General features: G+C 41.8%; 1 protein-coding gene and 1 long non-coding RNA gene across 5 annotated transcripts in view; one reads left to right on the forward strand and one right to left on the reverse strand.

The window, feature by feature from the left end:
• ADGRF1 (adhesion G protein-coupled receptor F1) overlaps window positions 1–26,725 on the reverse strand; it is a 135,391-nt gene that overhangs the window by 75,378 nt on the left and 33,288 nt on the right. For all 3 annotated transcript variants that reach the window (XM_082729719.1, XM_082729721.1, XM_082729720.1), the window contains one exon: window positions 19,968–20,118. The gene's annotated coding sequence lies outside the window, so the exon portion shown is untranslated. The remainder of the gene's footprint in view (window positions 1–19,967; window positions 20,119–26,725) is intronic.
• LOC309864325 lies at window positions 19,533–22,334 on the forward strand. 2 transcript variants are annotated; one of them, XR_014311458.1, is made up of 3 exons: window positions 19,533–20,010; window positions 21,093–21,291; window positions 21,974–22,334. It is a non-coding gene; the product is annotated as an uncharacterized lncRNA (long non-coding RNA). The 2 variants fall into 2 exon arrangements; XR_014311459.1 differs by having other exon boundaries at window positions 19,535–20,010; window positions 21,093–22,334.

The raw sequence follows: 26,725 nt of genomic DNA on the forward strand, positions 1-26,725 counted from the left end.
TAGCATGGTACATTGTTTTCCACCCCCTCACTTTAAATCTGGAGGTGTCTTCGGGTCTAGAATGAGTTTCTTATAGGCAGCATATTGATGAGTTTTGTTTTTTTAACCATTCTGATACCCTGCGTCTTTTGATTGGGGCATTTAGCCCATTAACATTCAGGGTAACTATTGAGAGATATGAATTTAGTGCCATTGTATTGCCTGTAAGGTGACTGTTACTGTATATTGTCTCTGTTTCTTTCTAATCTACTACTCTTAGGGTCTCTATTTGCTTAGAGGACCCCTTTCAATATTTCCTGTAGAGCTGGTTTGGTGTTTGCAAATTCTTTCAGTTTTTGTTTGTCCTGGAAGCTTTTTATCTCTCTTTCTATTTTCAATGATAGCCTCGCTGGATATAGTATTCTTGGCTGCATGTTTTTCTCATTTAGTGCTCTGAATATATCATGCCAGTTCTTTCTGGCCTGCCAGGTCTCTGTGGATAGGTCCGCTGCCATTCTAATGTTTTTGTATGTTACAGATTTCTTTTCCTGGGCTGCTTTCAGGATTTCCTCTTTGTCACTAAGACTTGTAAATTTTACTACCAGGTGACGAGGTGTAGACTTATTTTTATTGATTTTGAGGGGCATTCTTAGCATCTCCTGGATTTTGATGTTTGTTCCTTTTGTCATATTAGGGAGATTCTCCACAATAATTCTCTCCAATATACCTTCTGCTCCCCTCTCTCTTTCTTCTTCTTCTGGAATCCCAATTATTCTAATGTTGTGTTGTCTTATGGTGTCACTTATCTCTCTAATTCTCTCCTCGTGGTCCAGTGTTTGTTTGTCTCTCTTTTGCTCAGCTTCTTCTTCTTCTCTGTCATTTGGTCTTCTATGTCACTAATTCTTTCTTCTTCCTCATTTTTCCTAGCAGTAAGAGCCTCCATTTTTATTACACCTCATTAATAGCTTTTTTTATTTCAACTTGGTTAGATTTTAGTTCTTTTATTTCTCCAGAAAGGGCTTTTATCTCTCCGGAGAGGGTTTCTCTAATATCTTCTATGCCTTTTTCAAGACCATCTAGAACCCTGAGAATCATCATTCTGAACTCTAGATCTGTCATATTAGCAACGTCTGTATTGATTAGGTCCCCAGCCTTCAGTACTGCCTCTTGTTCTTTTTTGTTGTTGTTGTGAGTTTTTCCGCCTTGTCATTTTGTCCAGATAAGATTTGCTTTCTCCTCCTCTGGAATTCCGCTGTTCTCCTTGGTGAGTGAAGTTGGTTTTAGCTGGGTTTCTTGTTGATCTTCTGGGGTAGAGGCCTGTTGTAGTGATTCTCAAGTGTCTTTGCCCCAGGCAAAATTGCACCACCCTTACTAGTAATCCTCTCAGGTTTGCTTTTGGGAGCTTTTGTTACCTGAGCGCTTCCGTAGAGTTCCGGAGGACAGGAATGAAGATGGCGGCCTCCTAATTTCCGGCCTGGAGTTGCTGAGAGCTCAGGGTCTTGCTCCTCAGTGTGCCCTCAGGGAAAAGTGCCCAACCAATGCCGTCTCCCTAGCCTCTGGTCTTGCTTATAGGAAAGCCCTCAATTGGTTGCACTTGGAGAAAAGCACCCAGTCACTTCCATCTCCGTGGCCTCGGGCACGCTCTGAGTTCACCCAGCCTGCGACCAGTTCAAGGTAACCCTGAGCTGAGAGCTCACTCCTCGGCTTTTTCGCTGTAGCCGGCTTCCCTGTTCTAACACCTGAAAGCTCTGTGACTCTCAGACACCCCTGGTCCTTCTGTGACCCTGCAGGATGTGGGGTTATGCTGATGTCCCTCCATGGAGCAGACTTTTAAAAGTCCTGATTTTGTGTTCTGTTGCTCCGCCGCTTGCCGGCAGCCGGCCCCTCCCCCCGTGGTCTATCTTCCCATCACTTTGGATTCACTTCTCCGCAGGTCCTACCCTTCAGAAAGTGATCGATTTTTTGTTTCTAGAATTGTTGTTCTTCTTTTCAATTTTCCATTGGATTTGTAGGTGTTCACAATGGTTAGATAAGCTATCTAGCTGATCTCCTGCTACCTGATGTTGTCTCAGCCTGCTACTTCTCCACCATCTTGACTCCTCTCCCAAAGATTAAGTTTTAATTGCAATTATCCTTAAGAGATAAATTCACTAGCTTGAATTCACACTAATGAATGACTACTCACGGCTCATGATTATTTTCTGAGACATTTTGGAATTGGGCTCTAATATGTAGATGGCATAGGGGGAGATTAAATGGTAGACTAGGTGAAGGGCTATTGCGATCCAGAAGAGAAAAGTACATCACGCAGAGGGTTAAGAGCTATTGCAAGGGGCAACTACGACTTAGACAGAAACATCACAATTTACCCTTTAATTGGTTCTAGGTGTCATAACATGGGGACAGGAGCACATGACTCATCAATTTACTGGGCCTATTTCTTTCTTTGAAATTTTTCACTTCTATTATATACAGACTCTCTAGGTTGACAGCTAAATATTTAGAGACACAGAATATTTGAGCTGAAAAGCACTTACGAGATAAGCATGTCCTATGCCATCTGACTCTGGAAATCCTCCATTTCACACAAACAACAGTTGAAAACATTAGGAAAGCTTCCCAAAAGAACAAACTCAGGGGTCACATTGGTTTTCCTAAAGGTAGTTGAAAGGCTCTCCTGTGAATGGGGTATTAGGTTTGTTCTCTCTAAACTTACGAGATCAGAGTGCAAAAGATTACCAGAGGTCAGAGCATCCCAATGGTAGGAAGCAGGTCTGTTACTATATGTGCTCACTTACAGGCAGAGCAGCACTTAGCCTCGATGCTCTCCATGGATTTCAGCTCTCAAAGAGTTCAAGGATTTGATAACTTGGGGTTTTCTTTGTATCCAGGGATTCTAGAGCTGTGTTATCCAATAGGACAGCCTTCAGCTACAGAGCACTTGAAATGTGGCTAGTCCAGAAAGTAAAATACACACCAGATTTCAAAGCCTTGGTACTAAATAATTGTAAAATATCTCATGCTTTTTATATTGATTATGTGTTGAATTGAAATGACAGTATTTTAAATCAATTGGGCTAAATTATGTTATTAAAATTAAGTTTACCTCTTTCTTTTTATTCTTTGACTCCTAGAAAGTTTTAAATTACATATGTAACTATGGGATAACATTATATTTCTACTGGAAGCACTGTTCTAGCTAATTTGAGGCTTTTTCCCAACTCAAGGCCTCCTACTTTCCTAAAATTGCATATCTTCAAGCCAGCTGTGACATGACCCTTTCCCACCTGATGCCTTGAAATTTACCTAAGACCCATCTTTGGCGTAAAAACACTGGCACAGTATGACATGGTTTCAAGAACACACTTACTTTGAATTTTCAATATGAATGGGAAAGACAGATTCTCTAACCCTCCTCCAATTACTTATTAACACAGATTAGTTTATAAGATTGAAAAGTTGGTATCTGATCTTGAAAACAACATCTGGCTCCAGTAAGATTTCAGAGGTTATGCATTTGAGAGAATGAAACAAACTGACACCTATGTAGTCAGGGAGAATGAAAACTAGTAATGTAAGAATCATGGCAGAATGATACAACTGGGTCTTTATGCTGGATGGTTGGAGAAGGATGAAAGTTTCAGGGGAGAGGAAGACTCAGGATGTCTGGCTGGTACTAGAGGCCAGTGGTTAGCAAGGATTCTCAGACAAGCATAGAGGCTTATCTGTTAACAAAGATGTCTAACCACTGTTAGCAAAGATGTCTATACAAAGACATCACCAAAATCCTTTGATAAAGATCTACTGCTGGGCAGGAATCCTTCCACTAAATGGTATATGTAGAGTCTCAGTTTCCTCTTTTATAAATGAACCCAGAAGTGGTTGTAAAGATTAAATGAAATGATAGGTAGAAGGTGATGACTACAGAGTAAATGCTCAGCAACTCATAGTAGGTATGATGTGTCTTTCCTCTGCCACCTGTAAGCAAATATTCTACATAGTAGACCCAAGGATGTTCCTCACAGTGATCAGTGAGTGAACTTATGCTTGCAGAAAGTAAAATAGCACTGTCCACATTCAAATTAGTTATGTTGCTAGTACAGAAAAGTCAAATACAAACCCATCTGCAAAACTTTGAAATTCAAATTGCTAAAGTGTTCTCTAACCAAAAACATTTTATTTTTAAAATATTTAAGGACAGTAAAGGCACTTACCCTGACAGAACTGTTTTAATTTTGACTGGTAACAGGTTATGTTTTGCTACCTAACACTTAGTAAACACTTCAGAAATGCTAACCAAGAGAAAATCCATATTCTCGATTGTTAAAGATATTGGGTAAACCAAAGGGCTTTATTTCCTTTCTCATTTTAGATCTTTCCTCCAGGGAGAAACTCCTCAGTTGTTAATACTTGAGATTTGTAGGTTGCACTTATCCAACTAGAAATAGTAAGAGGTCGTTTATTCATTCATTCATTCAAAGAAACTTTATTCAGTTCTGGCACTGTAGTAAGTGTCAGAGCAAAGTTGGTAATAAAGGGCTAGAGATTCCATAGATGAAAAATGTACAGAGCGCCATGAGACTCAGAGGAAGAACTATTGTACCTGGAGTAGGAGATGGGTATGCAGTCAAGAAAAGCCTCCTAGTTTTCAGAGGTGGAATAACCCTGGAATGGGTCTTAAAACAGCTGTGTAGATAATGTGGCACTGAAGTGGCTGAGGGGAGATGGGATGGGCAGATAAGGAAATAAGTAAGGAAAGTCTGAGAAGAAAGAACATTGGACAGGTGAAAAGAGAATGTAGGTATAGCACGTGTCTGTGTGGGGAGTGGAATACAAGAGGTATAGGTGAGAGGCAAACCAGCAGAAACCTAGCGTGATGTGGCATCTGGCTTTATTGGGCCCACTAAAGATTATAGACCTCATCCTCCAAGCAATAGGGATCTATTGAAGGAAGTTCCCTTCAGATGCTTTGTGGGAGATAAACTCCAGAGCAAATAACTGAAATCAAGAGCATTTTGATAATCCAGGGAAGTCGGGAGCTGGGACAAGGGAGAGCAAGGGATATATGTCACAAATGCTGAGGAGATCCAGTCTACAAGACAGGCAACTGGTTGGTTAGCCTATAAGAATGAAAGAAAGAGAGGAAGCTAGGATGACCTCTCCCACACAGTATTCTAACTTGAGTAAATAGGTGGATGGTACTATCATTTCCTGGGTGGGGGGTAGAGAAGGTAGAACCGGCTTTATAGGAAACATAAGTGCAATTTTGGCTATGGTGAGTTTGAGCTGTCATCTAGGGGAGTGACATCTAGGGGAAGAGATCTTGAAGGAAGCAGTTGGAACACAGGGGAAAAGTCTGGTATAAATATATCAGGGAATATAAGTATGAGGGTATTCAGTACACAGGGAGAAGGTGGAACCATGGACATGGAAGAAATTACCAGAAAAGATTAAGAAGGGGCAAAACCCAGGGAGCATAAGGGACATCAGCTTTTGAGGGTGGAGGTGGAGGAGAATTGTCAGAGTGAAGAGAGAAGAATTAGAAGGTGCTGGTGTCATGGATAATGAGAGCAGAATCTTAGGAAAAGAGTGATTGATTAATGGAGACAAGTTGTTATATAAAAGTCAAACAAGGCGAGGTTAAAGGAGTCCTTAGCCTCCATCAATTAGACAATGTCGAGTGCTCTATACTAGACCATTTTATTGGAATTGTGGGCTGGGCCAAGGAAAGTTGTCATAGGGGAGGTTGGGGATTTAAAGTAGAAACCACAGTCATGAAAAGTATAGTAGCTAAATGTAGTTAGAAGTACAAATGTCAAATATATAGAATCCTTTGTAGAATTTTATCTAGGGAAGGGAAGAGAAAGGGAAGGATTGGAGTAAGAAGGGGAGAAAGACACAGGTTCAGATAAGAGAGACCTGAGCATTTTCATGGGTCACAGGAATGGACCAGTTCATAGAGAAAAGGATAGGACAGTACAGAGCAGAAATAACTTGGAACAAGCTCCTGGAGGAGACCGTTTGGATGACGAGCACAAGAAGAGGGATCAGCAATACACTGGGGAAAGGCTGCCTTTGTCTGAAACTGGAGGAAGCAAGAGAGGTGTGCAATGGAGGACAGCCTCAACCTTTTCTCACAGGTCAGGGACCATTACATCTGCTGGCAGAGAAAGGTTTCAGGGGGATGAGGAAGGTTTAGGAGGGCAGATGTGGAAGTGACAAATGACCACTGTCATGATGATTGGAATTAAACCCTCTAAATAAACAAGAGCATTCTGTGAGACATGAAAAAGGAATTTGTTTAGGCCCACCTGGGGTTGGTTTTCCTCTGAAGAGATAACCAACTTATTTTGAATTTCTTTGCCCTTTATTTTTCACACATCTATGTTCATTTTAATTAAATCGGCTTTTATTCTTGCGGATAAGCAAGTAATACTCTGGGATGAAACATGTCACAGCATGCAAAAAAGTTACACTCATTTCTCCCTGTGGATCAAGTAAGCAGCCACCAAGGACTCATCATCACTCTGTCTGTTTATAGGGACACAACCATTTTTACGGTGGAGCATTAGAGTTAAGCCTGGTTTGGCAATCCCCAGAGGTTGTCAAGGATCCTTATGAAAGGAGCAAGCCTCCTGGTACCGAGGGAAACAGGTCTGCTCTGTGTAACGGTATTGTGGTGGAAAAGCTCTGACAAAAAAGGGCACAACATCTCCTTTAGAGACCAGATCAAGGAGCCAAGCAAGATGCTATCTGAGCTTGTCGATCTCAGAAAAAAAGATTGTCTTGGAACAATTTGGGCAAGAAGACAATAGAATTCTTTATTTCTTGGCACAGGAATGAATGAATCTTTATCCCAAATGCAAAGCAGGCTTTAATCCAAGGACAATAAATGGTGAGACCAGCATTCCAGGAACAGTCATGGGCTTTCTCTGTGTGCTCACAGTGAAAACAGTCCCACAGGGCTTCAAAGAGACATGTGGACTACTTTTTCTCCTCTTAAGTAAACAAAATTAACAGAGAACAAGCACTTCCTACAGCTGTGGATACCCAGAATTTCTCCCTACCCTATCCCAACTCTGACCCCAACCCAAAAAGCTTCATCTTTTCTGGCTTAAAGCAATGCATACACGTAATGACCTTGAGGTTGAACATGAAGCTGTCTGGGCACCTCATTTGAAGAGCAAGGTTGAAATATTCTCCAAAGCATAAGGAACTTTCCTAACCCCCCTGTATCTCACTGCCTTTTTCCTATTCTTTCAAAATAAATATATATATATATCTTTGAATAAATCCAAATATTGATCACGTATGGTTATAAAATAGATAAACTTGGGGAGGGTCAGATAGTTTTCAATGAAAAAGTGTGCATTGAGATACTTTGAATTGTAAGCTCTTTGATGCATTTTAAAAATTAGTTTTTACTTATAGAAATAAGTGAATTTGGTCTTCTGGTACAAAGGGACATTCCAGTATTCCTTTAGCTCAGCTTCCAACTCTTGAAGGAGAGTTTTGTTTAGTTTTATGCTAAAATCTAGCCTGGAGAAAGCTGGTGCTGGTCAGGATGGGACCTGAAGTCAGCGCCTGTTTGTTTTTTATTTCCTGTCAGGCTGGCAGAGTGCCATCCCCATAAAAAGTCTCGTGTTTGTAGAGGCCGGCAAGACTCTCTGTAGAGTCACCTCTTGCCACTTCTCAAAAATCACTCCTGAGTCAGGGAATTGCAAATAAAGATTGTTCCACATCACATGATCCTCTCCTCCCACAAACTTCCCTCTCTGAATATCATGGTTTACATTTTCCCACAAGGTCAAGTCAAGGACATCTGGTCACATGCAGAGTTATGGAAATAAGAGGACACGTAGCGCTGGCCATGCAACAAATTCAGAGATTAAATATTTCTCTGCTTCCATGTAGGATGTTACATGGGACTGATTCCCTTTGACAGAGAGCTGCCTTTTCCCAGAGCAAGACCAAAGTGGGACCCATTCTTTAGGGAAGACAATTCCAATTCAGTTTTATGAAATTTCTGCCCTGGACTTACCATTTGCTAAACAAAAAGGTCAAAAAATAAACTGAAAAACAGGTCTAGGCCTGAGGAGTCTTACAACCCTGACAAAAAGACAAGAAACACACACACCCATGAAATAGTTTGTTGATTTATTTACTCAATGAACAGACTTCTATTAAGAATCTACTTTGTGCCAAGCACTGTACAAGATACTAGAAAAAGAACAAATAAATAAGTCTTGATCCTGTCCTTAAAAAGCTTACAGTCTAGGGATGCCTGGGTGCCTCAGTTGGTTAAGCATCAGACTCTTGATTTTGGTTCAGGTCGTGATCTCAGGGTCATGAGAACAAGCCCCATGTTGGGGTCCATGCTCATCTGTTTGAGCTTCTCTCACTTATCTCTCTTTCTAATAAATAAATAAATCTTCAAACAAACAAACAAACAAACAAACAAAAATCTTGTAGCCTAGCGAATGGAAACAGGTCCGTTAGTAAACATAACCTCTATTAAAGAGGAACGTGCCAAGGCCTGTGGTGGCTGGAAATTATTAGGGACCAAAATGACTTGGGCATCCAGCAAAACTGCAGGAGGTCATTAAAGCAGAGATGAGCAAGTACAACAGAAACCAGGGCAAACTACAAAAAAGATAAAGTTCAATGTAACTATTTAAGGTTGGTGGTTATTCCAGGAAGAAAGACCATTTGAGATCATGAGGAAGCCAGTTCCCAGGACAGGGTGGAGATAGTCACAGCTGGAGTGAATTACTATGCACACTTGCAGCTCTTTAACACAAAGAAACATCCAGCCCCACACTGAAACAATTGGCCACAAAGAGGTATCAGTGAAATGATGATTAAAGTATAATGCAAACATATGTAACTCATCAAGCTCTGCCATTTTTTTACTATACAACCTTGGATCAGTTATTTGAACTCTTTGAGGCTCAGCGGCCTCATTTGAAATGATAGTAATCACTAGATAGGATTGCTGTGAGGACTAATTGAGTTATGCATGAACTATGTTAGAATGGTACCTGATATATGGTATGTGCTTAATAAATAGATATGATTATTAAATACAGAACAAGCACTGGAGGAATATGATAATAATGGCTAGCTTTTATTTTTATTTTTTTTATTTTTTTATTTTTTTAAAGGTCCTTTTTTTTTTTTTTTAAGATTTTATTTATTTATTTGACAGAGAGAGATCACAAGTAGGCAGAGAGAGAGAGAGAGGAGGAAGCAGGCTCCCTGCTGAGCAAAGAGCCTGATGTGGGACTCGATCCCAGGACCCTGAGATCATGACCTGAGCCGAAGGCAGCGGCTTAACCCACTGAGCCACCCAGGCGCCCCGGCTAGCTTTTATTTAGTTCTTAACTATTTGCCAGGGAAGGTACTACAATACCCTGCAAGTTATTAGATAATTTCATGTACACCAAAATGTTAACAAAGGTATCTCTACGCAGTGGAGGCACCAAGAGATGACTTAGAAAGATTTCTCCTGGAGCACCTGGATGGCTCAGTGGGTTAAATCCTCTGCCTTTGGCTCGGGTCATGATCCCAGGGTCCTGGGATTGAGCCCCACATCAGGCTCTCTGCTCCTTGGGAAGTCTGCTTCCCTTCCTCTCTCTCTGCCTGCCTCTCTGCCTACCTGTGATCTCTGTCATATAAATAAATAAAATCTTTAAAAAAAATAAAGGAAAGATTTTTCCCCTACACATCTTAAAACTTTCATTAGTGCCTGCTTCAAGTCAGGAACTTTGATGCAGAGCTTGAGACAAGGATTATAGCCATGCAATACATTGAAGGAGCTCTCAGGGGTAAGAGAGAGAAGAGGACAGGGCAGGGAAAGGAGTTAGACAAGGATGTGGCTTCACTGGGGATCGAACTTTAGTCTCACCCCATAGGATGCACTGGAGTGTGAATTGTACCATAGAGTCAAATCCTGCCTTATGACAAGGGGACCACCTTTTTTACTTATTAGTCATTGGCTACAGGCTGGCCCTGGGATGAAGGTGCTGGACATCCATTGTCCCAGCCAGGACAGGACAGTTCTCTGGAAAAACTGTTAGCAGTCCACACTCACAGCAGCTGCAGGATAGATACACTGGCTAGGTAAAAAGGATCCAAGACCTGTGTAACAAACCACCCCAAACTTAGTTACTGAAAACAACAGCAATCATTTATTTCTTTTAAATCTATAATTTGATCAAGGTTTTTCTGAGAAAGTTTGTGCTCCATGCTATCAGCTGAGGTAGCTTGAAAACTGGGGATGACTTGCCTGAGGATGGAATCAGCTGAAGAGACTCATGCTGACTCAATTTAAAGAAAATGTTTCACAAATAAAACTTAAACACACCTCTCTAGTTGTCAAGTTCCCACCAATCCATCATTTTTAAGCTCCTCCAACACAAAAATTCTGACGCCACTACTATTCTGAGTGATGGAGTTATGATGCACTATTATTATTATTTTTAAAAGATTTTATTTATTCATTTGACAGACAGATCACAAGTTGGCAGAGAGGCAGCAGAGAGAGAGGAGGAAGCAGGCTCCCTGCTGAGCGAGAGCTGATGCGGGGCTCAATCCCAGGATCCTGGGATCATGACCTGAGCGGAAGGCAGAGGCTTTAACTCACTGAGCCACCCAGGCATCCCTGCACTATTATTTTTTAATAATAATAATAAATATGCATTCTTAGAGATAGATGTTATGTTATATAAAGTGCATAGGTTTAGAAAAAGTTAAAAAAAAATAATGCACTGACGGGATGTGGCATTGGTAAAGTATTGGTAAACCTTCCAGCTATATCAGAATTGTGGCAAATTAAAAGATTGCTGTACCCACTGTCTGTCAGAAATAAAATTCTCGTCATTGGGAGACAGTTATCTTTAACTTTTTACTGGTTTTTTTTTGTTTGATTAGAAATTAATTCATACTATGTCAGTTAATATTGATTGCCTATACAAAAGTCTCCATCTTCTCCTTTTAGCCTACTTTTTTTATTGAAAGTATTTTTAAGTTGAGACTACATTCAAAAAATTAAAAATCAAGAGTATAAAAGTATGTGCAATGAAAAGTCTTCTTTCCACCCCTGTCATCGGCTCAGTTCCCACCACTTTTCTTAGCATATCTTTCCAGATTTTGTTGCATATCAACCAAATAATATAAAAATAGATTTTCCTTTTTGTCTCCTTTTTTTTTTTTTAATTTATTTTTTATTTTCAGCATAACAGTATTCTTTTTACCCAAACAATAGGTTATTTTTCACATTCTAACATACACAGCTTACTTGGTTCCTTATATCTTGGAGATCTTTTCATATGAGTTCACAGGCCTGGGTATATCTGTGATATGTATAAACATACAAGATTGTCCTCTATAGAATCTTGCCAACAGAAAATATTTTCAAACTTGTATTTTTACAGAACTGATTGGTGAAAAATTGTATCATTGTGCAATTTGAAATTATATTTAACTTACCCAGAGTGATGATAAGCATTATTTTACATGTTTAAGAGTCCTTTGCATTTCCTATTTTCTGAACTACTCCTTCTTCTCCTTTAATCATAATTCTATTGGATTGTTGTTCTTCTTTTTGTTAGTTTCTAGGAGCCCTTTATATGTTAATTCATAACACTTTGTAAAGGATACAATTCCTATCCTACTTCTTCTTTTTTTTTTTTTTTAAAAGATTTTATTTATTTATCAGAGAGGGGAGGGGAGAGCAAGCACAGGCAGACAGAATGGTAGGCAGAGGCAGAGGGAGAAGCAGGCTCCCTGCTGAGCAAGGAGCCTGATGTGGGACTCGATCCCAGGACGCTGGGATCATGACCTGAGCCGGAGGCAGCTGCTTAACCAACTGAGCCACCCAGGCGTCCCTCCTATCCTACTTCTAACCACCAACATCCTTTACTAGAGAAAGCATCATTTACTATAGAAAACTGGGAACAAGGAAAAAGAAAAAAAATAATCAGCATAATCCCACACAAGAGATCTCAGAATTGAATTAAACATGAAGCTTTTCTTTACCTATTTCTTTAAGGGGATGACAGTTGCAGGAGGAAGAAAAGGAAGGGAATATTTAGTGAACACATGCTAACAAATGCGACTAATAGCACTTTATTCGTGTAATCCCATTTATAGTGCTCACAACAGCCGTATTTGCACTTTATTTCCATTGTATAGCTAAGGAATTTGAAACTCAGACACATTAAAAAAACAAAAAACAAAAAACAAAAACCAGACCAAGATCACACAGCTAGTAAGAGGTAGAACTGGGTTTCCAACTTGGATCTGTCAGACCCTGGGGCTCCTTCCCTTTTTATAGTCTCTGTTGCTTCCTTGCCACCTGTGTTTTAAGAGCAGACTGTTACATCCTTGAAGATCCATAACAATGGAATAACAGCCAACATAATGAAGAGGATAAAAATCTTAAGAAAGATGACAAAGACCTTGTTGTTGTTTTGAATACCACTAGAATTCATTCACTTTCAGTTCTGGAACATTCAGAGGTCTGGAACTGTCACATTCATCAGGAAGTAAAGCCCAGCTGGCTGTTGCTGGCTCCTGGCCGTGTGTAGACAACCCCTGGTCATTTGTCAATGTTCCCAGGGGTGCCTGCTTCAAATTAAAATCCTGGCAGTGTGCCTTCCTCCACTGTATAATTGTACTGGCCATAGCGAAGTTGACTAAATCCTCTTGATGCTTCTGCTAATTCTATGGGCCCTGCAGGCTAGAGGAGCCCAGAAACAGAACAGGGCACACCCAAAAGTGCAATCCAAATGCTGGAGGCTCCTCTGGTTCCTTAACATGTGTAAACATTTCACTATCAAATTGTCAACATGCAGATACAGGCAGAGCTTTCTTCGGGGTTAGAATAGAATGTTAGAACTAGAATTGACATCAATGTTTTCCTAATACAGTGTTTCACGATGCCTGGGAGGCCCTGAGATGGTGGAAGAGGTTTCCATAAAGCCCTGTAAGAGATCAGGAAAAGCTGAACAGGTGAGAGTCTTGGTTTCACACCCCAAGTTCAACCAGATCAGTTCTACTTCTGCCTGTAACTGCCCTGTAAGATTTATTTGGAGAAAGGGCTCCCAGCTGAAACAAGCGTGAGAACCACTTTATTTTACTGGTGTAGAAGCTGAGGCTCAGGAAGGGTTTGATGCAGCCAATTACCTGAGAAGTCAGTGGCCGAACTAGGCTTAGGGGTTGACTCCTCAGCCAGAGCTCTTTCCACTATCTGGGCTCCATTATCACACAGAGCCCTCCTGTTTGTTTGTGCTGGGTCCTCATTCTTAAAAATTTTCAGCCAGCTATTCCCCAGACCCTAAGCTGTAAATCAGCTCACCCTGAATTCTCCAAAGCCTCTCTGTGAAGCAAGTTTTTAGTAAAAATGTTCTAGGCTATTCCCTACTCCATGGCATTCACATGACATCCTGCCCCCGGTTGGTACCAGAAACAAAGGAAAGATGTGCACACCTATGTACACTTACCAAAATATCCTCCCAGACTTTGAGTCCAGAGGAAACATTGGTGAAAGCTCTCCAGTTAAAAAAGATGATCTGTACATAAAGTTGTGTGAAGCCCAATCTGCTGGCCCACCATTATCAACCGCCATATACCCACCGGGGTGATGCAATAGCACAAAGACCCAGGACCCCAGGCCTGATCTGAAACAGCATCCCTTAGCACAATGACTCAGGGTTGTCAAACAAGCAAATAGCAACTCTTGTTTTCCTGTAAAATTCTGAGATTTTGTTGATCATGGATTTTTTTCTCTCTTTTTTCTAATTATGGTCAGTTAGCCAACATATAGTACATCATTAGTTTTTGGTGTAGTGTTCAACAAATCATTAGTTGCGTATAATACCCAGTGCTCATCACAACACATGCCCTACTTAATGTCTATCACCCAGTTACCCCATCCCCCTATTCCCCTTCCTTCTGTAACCTTCAGTTTGCTCCCTGAGTCCAGAGTCTCTCATGGTTTGTCTCCTCCTCTGACTTCCCTCCCATCCCCTATGTTCTTCACGCTATTCTTTATGTTCCACATATGAATGAAACACGTGATAATTGTTTTTCTCTGCTTGACTTATTTCATTTTAGCTATAATCCCCTCCAGTTCCATCCATGCTGATGCAAAACCTGGGTATTCATCCTTTCTGATGGCTGAGTAATATTCCATTATTCCATTGTATATATGGACCATATCTTCTTTGTCCATTCATCTGTTGAAGGGCATCTCGCTCCTTCCACTGTTGTGGACATTGCTGCTATGAACACTGCGATGCAGGTGCCCTTTCTTTTCACTAATCTTTTTTTTGTTTTTTTCATGAAATTTGATTGCATATTGTGTTACAATTTGTATTTTTGATTAAAATACTTCTTGGTTATTTGATTCTTGATTCTTGAGTTTTTTTGGCACTCCCTCAAACTGTATGCCTCACTCAGCTGACCCTATCCTAGGCCTCCTGCTCACTTGCACAGTCTCAACAGCATCTCCCACCCAGTACTTTCAGACTCTTGTCATTTAGAGAACCCAATTATATAAAAGCTTACATAGCCAGACCATATTTTATCTCTTGTGTCCTCCTGTAAAATCTGAAGGCCTACATTGTTATCTTTTTTGGTAGAAACTTCCAGAATAGTGTGTTGTGTGTATGTGTGTGTGTGTGTGTGTGTGTTTAAACACTGAAGTATAGTTGACATAATATTATATTAGTTTCAGGTGTACAATATAGGGGTTCAACAGTTATAGACATTACCAAATGCTTGTCATTATCAATGTAGTCACTGTACATTGTAAAAATATTATGGACTATATTCCCTTGTGCTCTACCTTCCATCTCTGTGATTTATTTACTTTATAACTGGAAGTACCTCTTAATTCCCTTCACCTGTTCCACTCATCCCTTCATTGCCCATCCAGTCTGGAAAACACCAGCTTATTCTCTACCCACATTCTTATTTTACTATTTATCTCAGCCTCTTCACCCACTCCCACCAGCTCCAATAAGGAGTTCTCTCTCAAATCATAATTCTTTTTTAAAAAGATTTGTTTATTTTGGATAAAGAGAGAGTGTGTGCATAGAAGAAGAGGGAGAAAATCCAAAGAGACTCCCCACTGAGCATAGAGTCCCCCGAGGAACTTGATCTCAAGACCCTGAGATCCTGACTTGAGCTAAAACCAAGAGTCACTCAACTACCTGAGCCACCCAGACACCCCTCAAATCATAATTCTTTTTGTAAAGAGTTATATTCTCACACTATCTCCTCTTATGGGTGCTGAATCAGAACCAAGGCAAGACTTGTTTACCTTTAGACTGAGTCAGATGTATACACCCTAGAGAATTATATGAAGGAGTTCACACATGATTTGAGGTTCCCAGTTTAATTTGTATCCCCAAACATCTTCAGGCATTAAGATAACTTATTTAGACAAAAATAATGTGGAATTTGGGGCTGGCTTAGTATGGATTTCCCAGGCACCTTCTTTCCCTCACAGCTATTGATTTTGAAAGGACCAATGTTGACTTGGAAATTGTATGCTAATTGAATATGTGGTCTGGATAAGCTGAAGGATTGGAAGCAAGTAGTTTGTGCAACTTACCCTGCTTTGCAACAACCAACACAGGTGCAAAAACACCAGGTTGAAGAGAGTCAAGAATGTTGTTTTGCTCTTTTCTTTCTTCCAGCAACATCTTAGAAATGTAGTCAGCAATATGTTTAGCCATTTGTTTACTCATATTAGTCCAAAGTGCTGGTTGTGGCTGGCTGTGACTGGTCCTCACCTCCCAAAACCTTACCAGCCTTCTCTCAGTCCCAGGGCAATCAGCTGCAGAAATCCGGCTTAACACATTTAAGACCCACTCTTGTCATTTAGAGAACTGAGCTTCTATGCATTTCCCAACTTCCACTCCTGTGAATCTGCGCATTTTTGTTTACGTGTCCCCAGTTTTGTTCACATCCTTAAATCTGGGATGTCCCTTCTGAATTCTGTTTCTTTCCTTCTTGTTCTCATTAAGGCTAGGAGGAGTCAGGTCTTTAGGGAGCTGTTTGGATGCTCACAGCTGGATGTTGCTACCCTTTTGTTCTGTGGTTATAATCTGAGACTGCCGTTGGATGGGTCTGAACATCTGCAGTAGAATTCATATCTGAACCAAATGAAGGTAATTTCTAATTCCATTTTAATTTATTTATTGCCTTTTTAGTCCATACCTAGTGCATAGTGTTTGCTGTAGAGATTACAAAATACATTTTTAATCTGTCAAAGCCAACTTCAAGATAATATCATACTACTTCATATGAAGTATAGAAATCCATATCAGTTATGTTGCAGTTCTAACATGTATTACATCTACATACATTAAAAGTTCTATATTACAGTGTTATAATTTGGGGTTTTTTATACATAGATGATGTTCTTCTATTTTTTCATAATCCAATTATTTGTGGATTATATCCCAAACATTACAAAAAATATATTATGGAGAATGTGGAGTCTGTTATGTTCCTCTGAAGAGTACTGATATTTTTGTCAAGTTGATTCCTGTGCATGCATGATCCAGAGATCAGTCAGAGACTTAGGCAGTTTAGAAACTAGAATTTGGGGGCTTTCCTACATTTCATAGGCTCTTCTAGTTTCTGGGGCTTTCCCTTTCTGATCCTTTCCTTTTCAGGATTTTCTCTTCTTCAAGCCAGTAAGATATCATCTACCACTTGCTATATTCACCCCATAAGCCACAGACTTGGGTTTGTCCTCAGGCTGACAGCTATTAGAAAAAAAAGGGCAGGAGGGTAATGTACCCAGGGCCCTTCACTTTGTCCATAAATCGACTTGTCTCCACTATCTGTGCACTTTTCTTCACTCTCTAGTGCCTCCAAGTAATTGGATTTTTCCAATCTTTTGTCCAGAGTTCACTGTTTTTATCCTTATGAGAGTTGGCTCAATAGAAACTTCTTAACCAAACTAAAAACAGAACTCTCTCAAATGATATTAGGTTAATAATTCTAATGTGAAATTGGCATAGAGCAGATGGAGAGATAATTTGAAGTTTTATTAACAACCTGCTGATATTTTCAGGTTCATAAATATTTTTGAAGCAGCTTCAATGTTTTAGGCACTGTGGTCATTACTGAAAATATATAAATAAAGCCCACCAGCCCAGCCTTTGAAGCAGGTTACACTTTTATTCCAGTTAAGAAAGAAATACAATCTTTCTTTCCTCCTAGCCTATAAAATGTGAGATATTTAATTGCATTCACTGGGAAAAGATGGGGTTAAATTCATAAACCACAGCTGACAGAGATGGTAGAAACACAATTCTGTATCAGGTGTATCTTTATCTGTGCTATTTCACTTTCTCCCAAACCAACCCCAAAGATGCCCCTGACGTTTTGTTCTCTACCCTTCTATTACAGATGAAAAAAAAAAAAAATATATGGTGCTCTGAAAGGTTCAACATAACTTGTCTACAGTCACGTCACTAGTAAACAGAGGGATTGCCTCTGCACTCTTGTTTCCACTCCCATTAACCAAACTGGGAGATGTCTGGTCTCTACCTCACCCTCCCTAACTGACTCTGAGCATATCAGAGGACTTCAGTCTCCTCTTTTATAGATAGAACTTGCCCGTACCCTTGGTACCCACCCTCACCCTTCCAAGATAAATTGGATGAATTAAGAACCTTTCAAATACATTGGGTCTACACTTCAAATGCCATGACAATGAATCATCTCCAAGGTCCTTGGTTTTAGTCTAAGAACCTCTGAGTGTCAGTCTGTGAACATTACCGTGGTGGGTCTTTCTCTGAACTCTGTGGTGCTTCTTGTCTTCCAGGGGGCACCATCTTTCAGTCTTCTCTCTGCAAGGACTGCAGCACCATAGATGCAGCAGTGGTGTTTAATAATAATAGAGAAGAACAACAACGCCTTGTGTCTAAAGCATGCATTTTATTTTCTAAGCTCCTCTTGTAAATATTCTTTTATTTGATCTGCACCCCGCTTTGGGGTAGCCTCCCTTTGTCCTTCTCCTAATGAAATACTAATTGCATTAAAAAAAATTTTTTTTTAACAAGAACATTATTTCTATTTTAGGAAGGCAAGTTTTGCATGCCAAAGAATGCAAGATCCCTACGAGAGTCTCAATCCCTCAAAGTCAAGTTTTACTTCCTGTTTTCTCTGTATCCCAGTCACCTCACCCTGTATTTATAACATAATCAGTGAGAGCTTGACATATGCTTGTAATAATAAACCTAGTGTTCATTAAGTTCTAATACAATATCTCATTTTATAAATCCTGTGTAAACAAATGTCAAAAAAAATCCAGGCTCCGATTCCAACCCTGTCACTCACTAGGGTCATGATTTTACCTAAATCAGTCAACTTCTCTGGAATTCTGATTCCTTACACATAAACGCTGAGTGACAGTCAAGGACTGTGAGATGTGAGGTTACATTTCAGTAAAACCTAGTAGAGAATCTGGGCCAGTGTGCTCTCCAAAATACCAACTCCCCGGTTTTTAGTGAGGAGAATGGCATTTCCCCCTACTTCTAAAAACGTAGGCCCCATCAAATTGAGTTGTCTGAGGAACACGACAGTTGGCAGTGACAAATATTTCCACTGGCTTTCTCTCCACTTTCCATCAGACTGTAGCTGCTCTAATCCTGACCCACATAATAGGTACTTAACAAATAAACAATAATGATAATGATAAATAAATAATATTCACTGCCACATATGAAGACTTTGGTATCTGCCAGGCACTGTCAGTTTCTATATTCACACAGTTAACAATGACTCCGCAAGATAGTTGTTACTGTGCCCGATTTACAGATGAAAACAACAAAGGAGATTTTGAAAAGTTAGCCACTTGGCTCAAGGGTGGAGAGTCAGTGAATGGCAGATCTGGGATTTGAACCCACATTCAAAGATTCATGAGCTCTTTCCATTGATTCTTCTCCTTTTATACTATCTTACCAAAGGGGAAAAAACGTGAAAATGTGACAAATTATTGGGAAAATTTTAACTGTGCTGTCACTTGATGCCACGTGATCCAGGGACACCCCCCCCCCCAAAAAAATCCTTCATTTATTTTCTGCCTGATTGGTACAATTCTTAAGTACTTGGTCAGACAATGCTGTTTTTGTCAACTCCTAAGGCATGGAGCAGAGGGAGAAGTTCACCCCAGCAGTGATGGGCAAGGTGAGTCCAGTGTAACAAATCCACCAAATGAGTACCAAAAGCTCATGGGCTTCAGCCTTTATTCAGGAGGAACCTGTAGGACTGCATCATTTGGGTATAAACATGGGTTTGTTCTCGAAAGAAACAGATGCCCCCAGCAAGCTGTTTCAGAGATGGAAGCTGGACCGATCTGTCTGCTTGTGAGGGTCGACTCCCAGCTGATGTATTTGGTTGTTCTTGGTTCTATGAACAAACAGCAATCAGGGAGTGATTGCTGTGGCTTCCAAAACTTGGCAACCAAAGCTCCTGGGGGTTCACTGGGTGTTTTCCATCCTCACAGCAACTTTCAGCCCTTAGGAGAGAGAAGGGCAGAGAGGCAAAGAAGACAACCAGGTGTGGGCAAAGAAGAAAACATTTGGTCAAGCCAAAGTGGATGACAAATCGTCAAATGACCCTGAAAAAACACACCCAAGACAAACGAGATCTAGTCTCAACTTTCATAAGACTTGATCCCCGCACGGATTCAGATGTTTCACTCAGAGCTGTAGACAGAAGCTCCTCCCATGTAGAGACCTAGAGAGAGACATTTGAGTAGTCATGTGTACCTGCTTTCAAGCTTGTTCCCTGCGTGCCATGTCTGTGACGGAGGCGGAATACGGCGGGCACTGGTGTGGAGCATAATAATGCTGAGTTCTGCCTGAAGAGCACTGAGGGGCCCATGAACCAACCGAGGGGCAAATCAGCCACAGCGGGAAAAGCAAGAGGACACTTCCGAACCTATTACATTTACTTACTGGGGCAAAAATCCTTAGCTTGTTCGTGGCAGCAGAATCCAGGGTGAGTAACCAAATCCCGGAAGACCTGGGTTCTAGTGGGAGCTCCTCCATTATCCTCCAGCTTTGTGACGCTGGGGCCTCGGTCTCCTAACATCTAGCCTTCGGGCTCCTGTCACAGCAAACAGAGGCAGGCAACACAACATGATAAAAAGAGCACCACCTTTGGACACAAATGGCCTGGCTGAAAGTCCTTTACCCTCGCATAGCTGACTCGAGGCAAAAGATATTTTTCAGCAATTATTTATGCAGCATTTACTAGGCTCTGGGAATATGGCAAAGAACAAAACAGACCAAATGCCTGTTCTCGTGGATCTTATATCTTTAGAGATGCACCTTTAGAGATCATCAGAAAAGAAACAAGTATGTGGACGTGGGATGCAATGCCAGACAGTAATAAGCTCTATGAAAAAAATAAATAAAGCAGGAGAGAGAAAGAGGGAGGGCTTGCCATGTTAACGAGAGCTGCCAGAGGCAAATGATAACAGCCTCAGAAACTGATTGTGGAGGGGCACCTGGGTGGCTCAGTGGGTTAAGCCTCTGCCTTTGGCTCAGGTCATGATCTCAGGGTCCTGAAATCAAGCCGCACATCAGGCTCTCTGCTCAGTGGGAGCCTGCTTCCCCCCACCACCTCTGCTTGCCTCTCTGCTGACTAGTGATCTCTGTCAAATAAGTAAATAAAATCTTCAAAAAAAAAAACCTATTGTGGAGAAGGAACAGAGACTGTATTTTAACAGATGACAACATAGCACTGACCGTTTGAATGGCTCACAGGACCACCAAAAGGTCCGAGTGGGGTTTTCGGGCCATGTCCATGACTGAGAGATCAGGCTCAGCATGCCTACTGCTGTCATTTCTCCTTCCCTGAGTCCTTCCAATGCTGTCTCCTTAGGTGGACATGGCATGGAAAAAAAAGCACCTGTGTCCGCTTGCCTGCTGGGGGTTTGGACTCCGTTAGGCTTTTTCTCCTTCCTGCAGGGGGAACTTGATCTCTGGGAGCAGGAAGTTAATGGATGTAAAAAAGTCTTGGAGCAATGTTATTTGCTACCGCTAATGATGTGTCTATGGTTCATCTCTGTTCTCCAGCATTCGGCCTCTCAATACAGGGTTCCAGGTTTGGAGGCGTGGGGCCTATTTGTTTTGGAGAGATCTGTCCACCAGGTGGTAGAAGCTTCCCGTTCAGGAAATGAGCCCTGAAGCAGTCAGGCCGGTGGACTCCATCTGGCTCGAGCACAACAAAGGGCTCCACTGTGCAGCCACATCCTGGCCCAGAACATGCCTGCAGGTAACAGCACCCAGACCCTGCCCTAGCCTGACTCCTGGGCTCAAGGTTCTGACTTACATCTCTGTGCATTTATGGATTGTAGGGTTTTAAAAGGAAGGCAGTCATCTGAGGGCTGACTCTTCCTCATCAAAAACAAAACTCTCTGCTTTGCTCAAGTGCGACTCAATTTATCCATTTTTCAGGGGTTTTCACCTCCATGTTAAGGCAAAGCTTGACTGGGGGCTCTAGAATGTTCGACAAACAGGTTACAGATCATTCTCTGTTGTCAGAGATAGCATTATGGGGAGTGATAAAATAAAAACATTTTAAATGTCTCGTGCTGTCCAGTCAACAGGAACTTCCCAATGTAATTTGAATCTTGTCCCCTATGTTTCTCACCTAAAACACTGGGTTGAATGAACTTCACCCTAGAAGTTCATGTTGACCAGCCTCCAAAGTGGCCCCTAGCCAGCCTGTCTGTGCCCTTCTGTAGTCTCCCTCTTCATTGAATCCATGGGCAACAGAATCAAGCAGTAAGGACAGAATGTGATTTCCGGGGCGAGGTCAGAACAGACACTGCCACTCCCACCTCGGCCTCTTAGATTACTCATTCCGGGGCACGGAAGCCGCCAGGCCATAAGAACACTCAAGTAGGTCTCCAGAGAGGTTGACAGGAACAACAGCCGGAGCATCTCACCTACAGGGAGGCATGGAAGTGAGCAGCCTTGGAAGTGGATCCTTTGGGGTGCCTGCATGTCTCAGTGGGTTAAGCGTCTGCCTCCAGCTCAGGTCATGATCCCAAGGTCCTGGGATCGAGCCCCGCATCAGGCTCCCTGCTCAGCGGGAACCTGCTTCTCCCTCTCCCTCTGCCTCTCATGAATAAAAAATAAATAAAAATATTAAGGAAGTGGATCCTCAACCTCAGTCAAGCCTTTCAGTGACTGCAGCCCTGGCCAATGCCCAAGAAAAACCTAATGAGAGACCCTGATCACCACCCAGAGGAGCCACTCCTGAGTTCCCAACCCACACTAACTATGAAAGACAATAAATGATTATCGTTCTAAGCCACTAGGTTTGGGGTAATTTGTTACACAACAAGAGATAACGAATACAAAACCTATTCTAGTTACCAGGATTGCAGGGAAAAAACTACAGTCTGTTAAACCCACTGAAACTAGATTCCAATGACTGCTAGGCCATTTTGCAGAACACCACAGCAGCGATTTTCAGAGAACTGTTATCTGAAATTGACATTGGATTTGCAGTATTAGTAAAAGCCCAGTCTTTGCCTTGAGGACACTCGTGGGCATTCTCAGGGAGCGAACCTTCTAAGCATCGTCGCTGAGCATGACCTTAGAGATATGCTGGGTTTCACGTTGTGTTTACATTCTGTTGAGGTATTGGATATCCTACAGCTATGGGTTGAAGACTACCAGGGAGGGAGACATCAAGCATCCGGCACTTCTGGCTTGCTCTGCACACGGCCAGAATGGGTTCCTTCCTCTAGAGGATGCCAGCAGGCAAGCGGACACAGGTGCTGGTGATTCCAAGTTGAACCAGTGAACTCAGAAATGGCACGGGTTGGGGGGACATGAGTGAGGACACCAATTGTCTGCTTTAGTTGCCACATCAAGGTCTCAACCATAGGCAAAAGGCACGGATCTGAAACTGAGGAGCACAATCAGATCCCAGCTATCCAAATGGGTCTTCGAGTCAGGACCAGATTAGTAGCCAAGTAATCCTAGACCCGATGGTAAGTCTGACCTTCCTGAATCACTCTTGCTGGGAAGAAAAAGCAGGCGGCTTAGAGACTGGGAATCCCTCTCAAGCCCCTCCGCCCAAACCACAGGCACAAGATTTGCCAGCCTCACCCCACAGGGATGGTGCTATCATTCATTTCCTTGCTCTATGCTTTCACCTCTTCCTCCTAAGGGCCATCCTATTTGTTGGTCATTTGATTGGTCATTTAGATAAATGGGCTCAATCAAATGACCAATCAAATTGGTCATTTAGAAATGAATTCAACCAAGGGTTTTAAAAGAACCAAGGGATAGCACTCCTTTGCTTAAGGAAATCAGTGAGTTAAAGTAGGGCCTGGCACTCAGTAGGTGGTCACACATGGTAAGCTGGTTTCTCTCCAGCCCCTGCCACCACTGCCCTGGGACTGCCAGGCAGGAACGGAGTCCTAGAGCTAATCTCTATCTGCTCTCCAGACCTTCCTTCCTTCTTTCTTTCCTTCCTTTCTCCCTTCTTTCCCTTCCCTCTCTCCCTCCATCCTTCCTTCCTTCCTTTCTCTCTCTCTTTCTTTCTTAAGATTTTTATTTATTTATTTATTTATTTGGTAGAGAGATTGAGCAAGCACAAGCAGAGGGAGCTGGAGAAGGAGAAGCAGGTTCCTTGCTGAGCAAGGAACCCCCACGCAGGGCTCAATCCCAGGACCCTGAAATCATGACCTGAGCAGAAGGCAGATACTTAACCGACTGAGCCACCCAGGCGCCCCCCACCTTCTTGTCTCTTAACAAAGAAAACACCCGACACTGGCACTGAGTCTTCCATGTGTAGTGTTACTGCTTTTTTCATTGGGTATCTGCCATGGGGGAGGGTTACTCCTAAGGCCCCATTAGCTGGAGGCAGGCAAATAGGATAGAGCGGATGGGAAGATCCAGCATGGGAAACAAAACAGCACCTGGGGCTCAGATTTGAGGAACTAGCCCAGTGGTTCCACAGTATTTCACACTCAGGTCACACTAGAAAAAAACGTTCCTACGAAGTCCCCCAACCTTAGTTTTAAGGTACTTCAAGGCAGGGATTTACAGAAGGAGCAGAGGCAGGAAACTCTTGGTCCCTTTTCTCTCTTGCATTTGCTTCTCTGACTTCAACCTCCAGAGGGCACTGACCTTCAAAAGACTAAACTCAAAACTCAAAACACCAAGGCTGGGAACATGGAATGCCAACTGTTGGCCATACTGGGGGGTGGGGGGTGGGGGGGGTCCTCAGCAGCTGTTAATTCTCTGTGGATAATTAATACTGGTGAAATTGAACCTCAGCTTCATTAGCACTTATAAGTGGGCTCTCTTCCTCCTGATAACATGAGGAAGTCCCAAAGCCATGGTTTTTGCCACTTTTCAGGTCTTCCTTTTAGAGAGGTTCCTTCACCTCCCCACTATTAGTTCTGTGCCTCTAGTAGGCTTTCTCTGGAAATAGTCAACATTCCTTGGTCATACGTCCTATCTGGGTGACATCAGAAATTGGGAGAAGCCTGGTGGTTTCTTCCAGAAAATCCAGAGATTTTTTCAGGGCCATCAAGAGACAGCTGTGATGCTTCACGACCATGTGTTAGGAAACAAAGTTGGAGGTTTTGGAGTTTAACAGACCTGGCTTCAGATCCTACCTCTGCCTCCTACTAGCTATCTGACTTTGGATAAGTTATATAAACCACATCTCGGTCTTTCTTGTAAGTAGAAATGAGAACTAATCTCATAATAGTTTGGTATGGAATAAATGTACTTGGACATATAAAACACCAGCACTGTACCTAGCACAAAATAAGGGCTTTGTAAGTCTTGGTTCCTTCTTCGCCATCCTTCTATCTACTTTTAGTAAGACCACACAGGATGGACGGATTCCTGCAAGTTTTCCTACAGAAGCTTCGTTCACTTTCTTGAACCCAATATTGCCCCCTTAAGAAGAAACTTCTTCTCATTAGCCTAGTATTCCCCTAAACAACAAGGAAGGGTGAAGGCCATGTGAAAGTCAGAAAGCCAGCTAATCTAGAGCCCTGGGGCTGTTTTCATTTTTGTACCCTGACTCTTGTGGAGTTGGGGAAGTTGGCAGAGTCCCTAGGACACATAAACCTTTGGGGAATAAGATCGGAAATTTACTTAGCAGAAAATTCTCCTATAACGTAAAGCACACTGCTCCCCCCTCCCCATCTCAAGCGCCTTATATATTTCAAAGATGATACCAAAGTCAAGTTCCATGTTAAGTAGAGAAAGTACAGGACTGAATCTTGAGTAAATGTACCTCCCTCATGTCCTGGATATTACCCAACAAGTCACTGGGCTTCTGCCCTGAGACAAGAGACAGTCGGGTCTTTGTCTCAATGATCTTCATCTACCAAGGGAGACAAGCAATAAACACACAATGACAGCATCATGTAATAAGCTCTGCATTTGGAGCCAAGTACCACATGTCTAGGACTGACATCGCAGGAGATGGGGATCTGGGCTGTATTAAGGATGACCCTTCATCACTTACCATCCCAACTTTAGCCACCAAGATAACTTGTCTGGGTTGGACCTTCTTTGAGTTCTCTGTCCCTATCCTATCATGTGACATCTGTCTTAAATAAGGACCAGAAATGAGACTTAGAATACTGTAGGGATGGACCTAACCAGGGCCTAAATAGAGGGAAAATGTGAAGAAAATTAGACTTTAAACTTTTTAAAATGTTTTTAGATTTTATTATGAGGCTCTCAATGACAAAACTGAAGCCATCTTAAAAACAAGCAAACAAACAGAACATTGGCCTTTACCAACCATCCTGGTTTTTCTGGGACTGTCCCAGTTTTCACACTGAAAATTCCATGTCCTAGGAAACCCCTCAGTCAGGACACATGGAAACAGTTGGTCAGCCTAATTGTGTTCCAAACACAGAAGTACCCGCAGAGCAGAGAGAAAATGTATCAACCTGGTGCTTAAGCCTTGAGCCACAAATGCATAAAATAATAAACGGTTAATCCATAGGCCCAAATTGCTTCTTGAGCATGAACGTGGAGATATGTAATATTTAACGAACACAAAAATTGGTACATACTGAATGAAGATGAGACCATATTAAAAAATGCAAGAAATTGTGGTTTCTTATTCTTTTTTTTTTTTAAGATTTTATTTATTTTGACAGACAGAAATCACAGGGAGGCAGAGAGGCAGAGAGAGAGGAAAGGAAGCAGGCTCCCTGCTGAGCAGAGAGCACACGATGCCGATCCCCGGGATCATGACCTGAGCTGAAGGCAGAGGCTTTAACCCACTGAGCCACCCAGGTGCCCCGTGGTTTCTTATTCTTGAAAAAGGCCTAGAACATAGCCTTCCAAGTCACTGAGAGAGACTGGGTTTACATTTTCCTGGAGAGGCTTAATAAATTAACATACAAGTTAACAGCATTGTCATGTATAGAAGACAAATCTGACCTTGAATCATGGCTTTATGCTAATACACTGGGTGACCCAAGGTAAATTTTTAAACTTCTCTATGCACTAATTTCCTTTTCTGTAAAATAGTCCTATTTCAATGTCCCATTTTATAAATTAAAATAAAAAGATCGTAATACATGAAAAATAATGATTACTCAATAAATATTAACAGCTCTCAAAAAAAAAAAAAAAAACACCAAGAGGAAGAACAAAGACCTACCATTTTATTGTCTCTAGGGTACCTCGTAAAGTTAGTAATGGCT

Source organism: Mustela nivalis (genome assembly GCF_964662115.1).
Source record: "Mustela nivalis genome assembly, chromosome: 5".
Lineage (NCBI taxonomy): Eukaryota > Metazoa > Chordata > Mammalia > Carnivora > Mustelidae > Mustela > Mustela nivalis.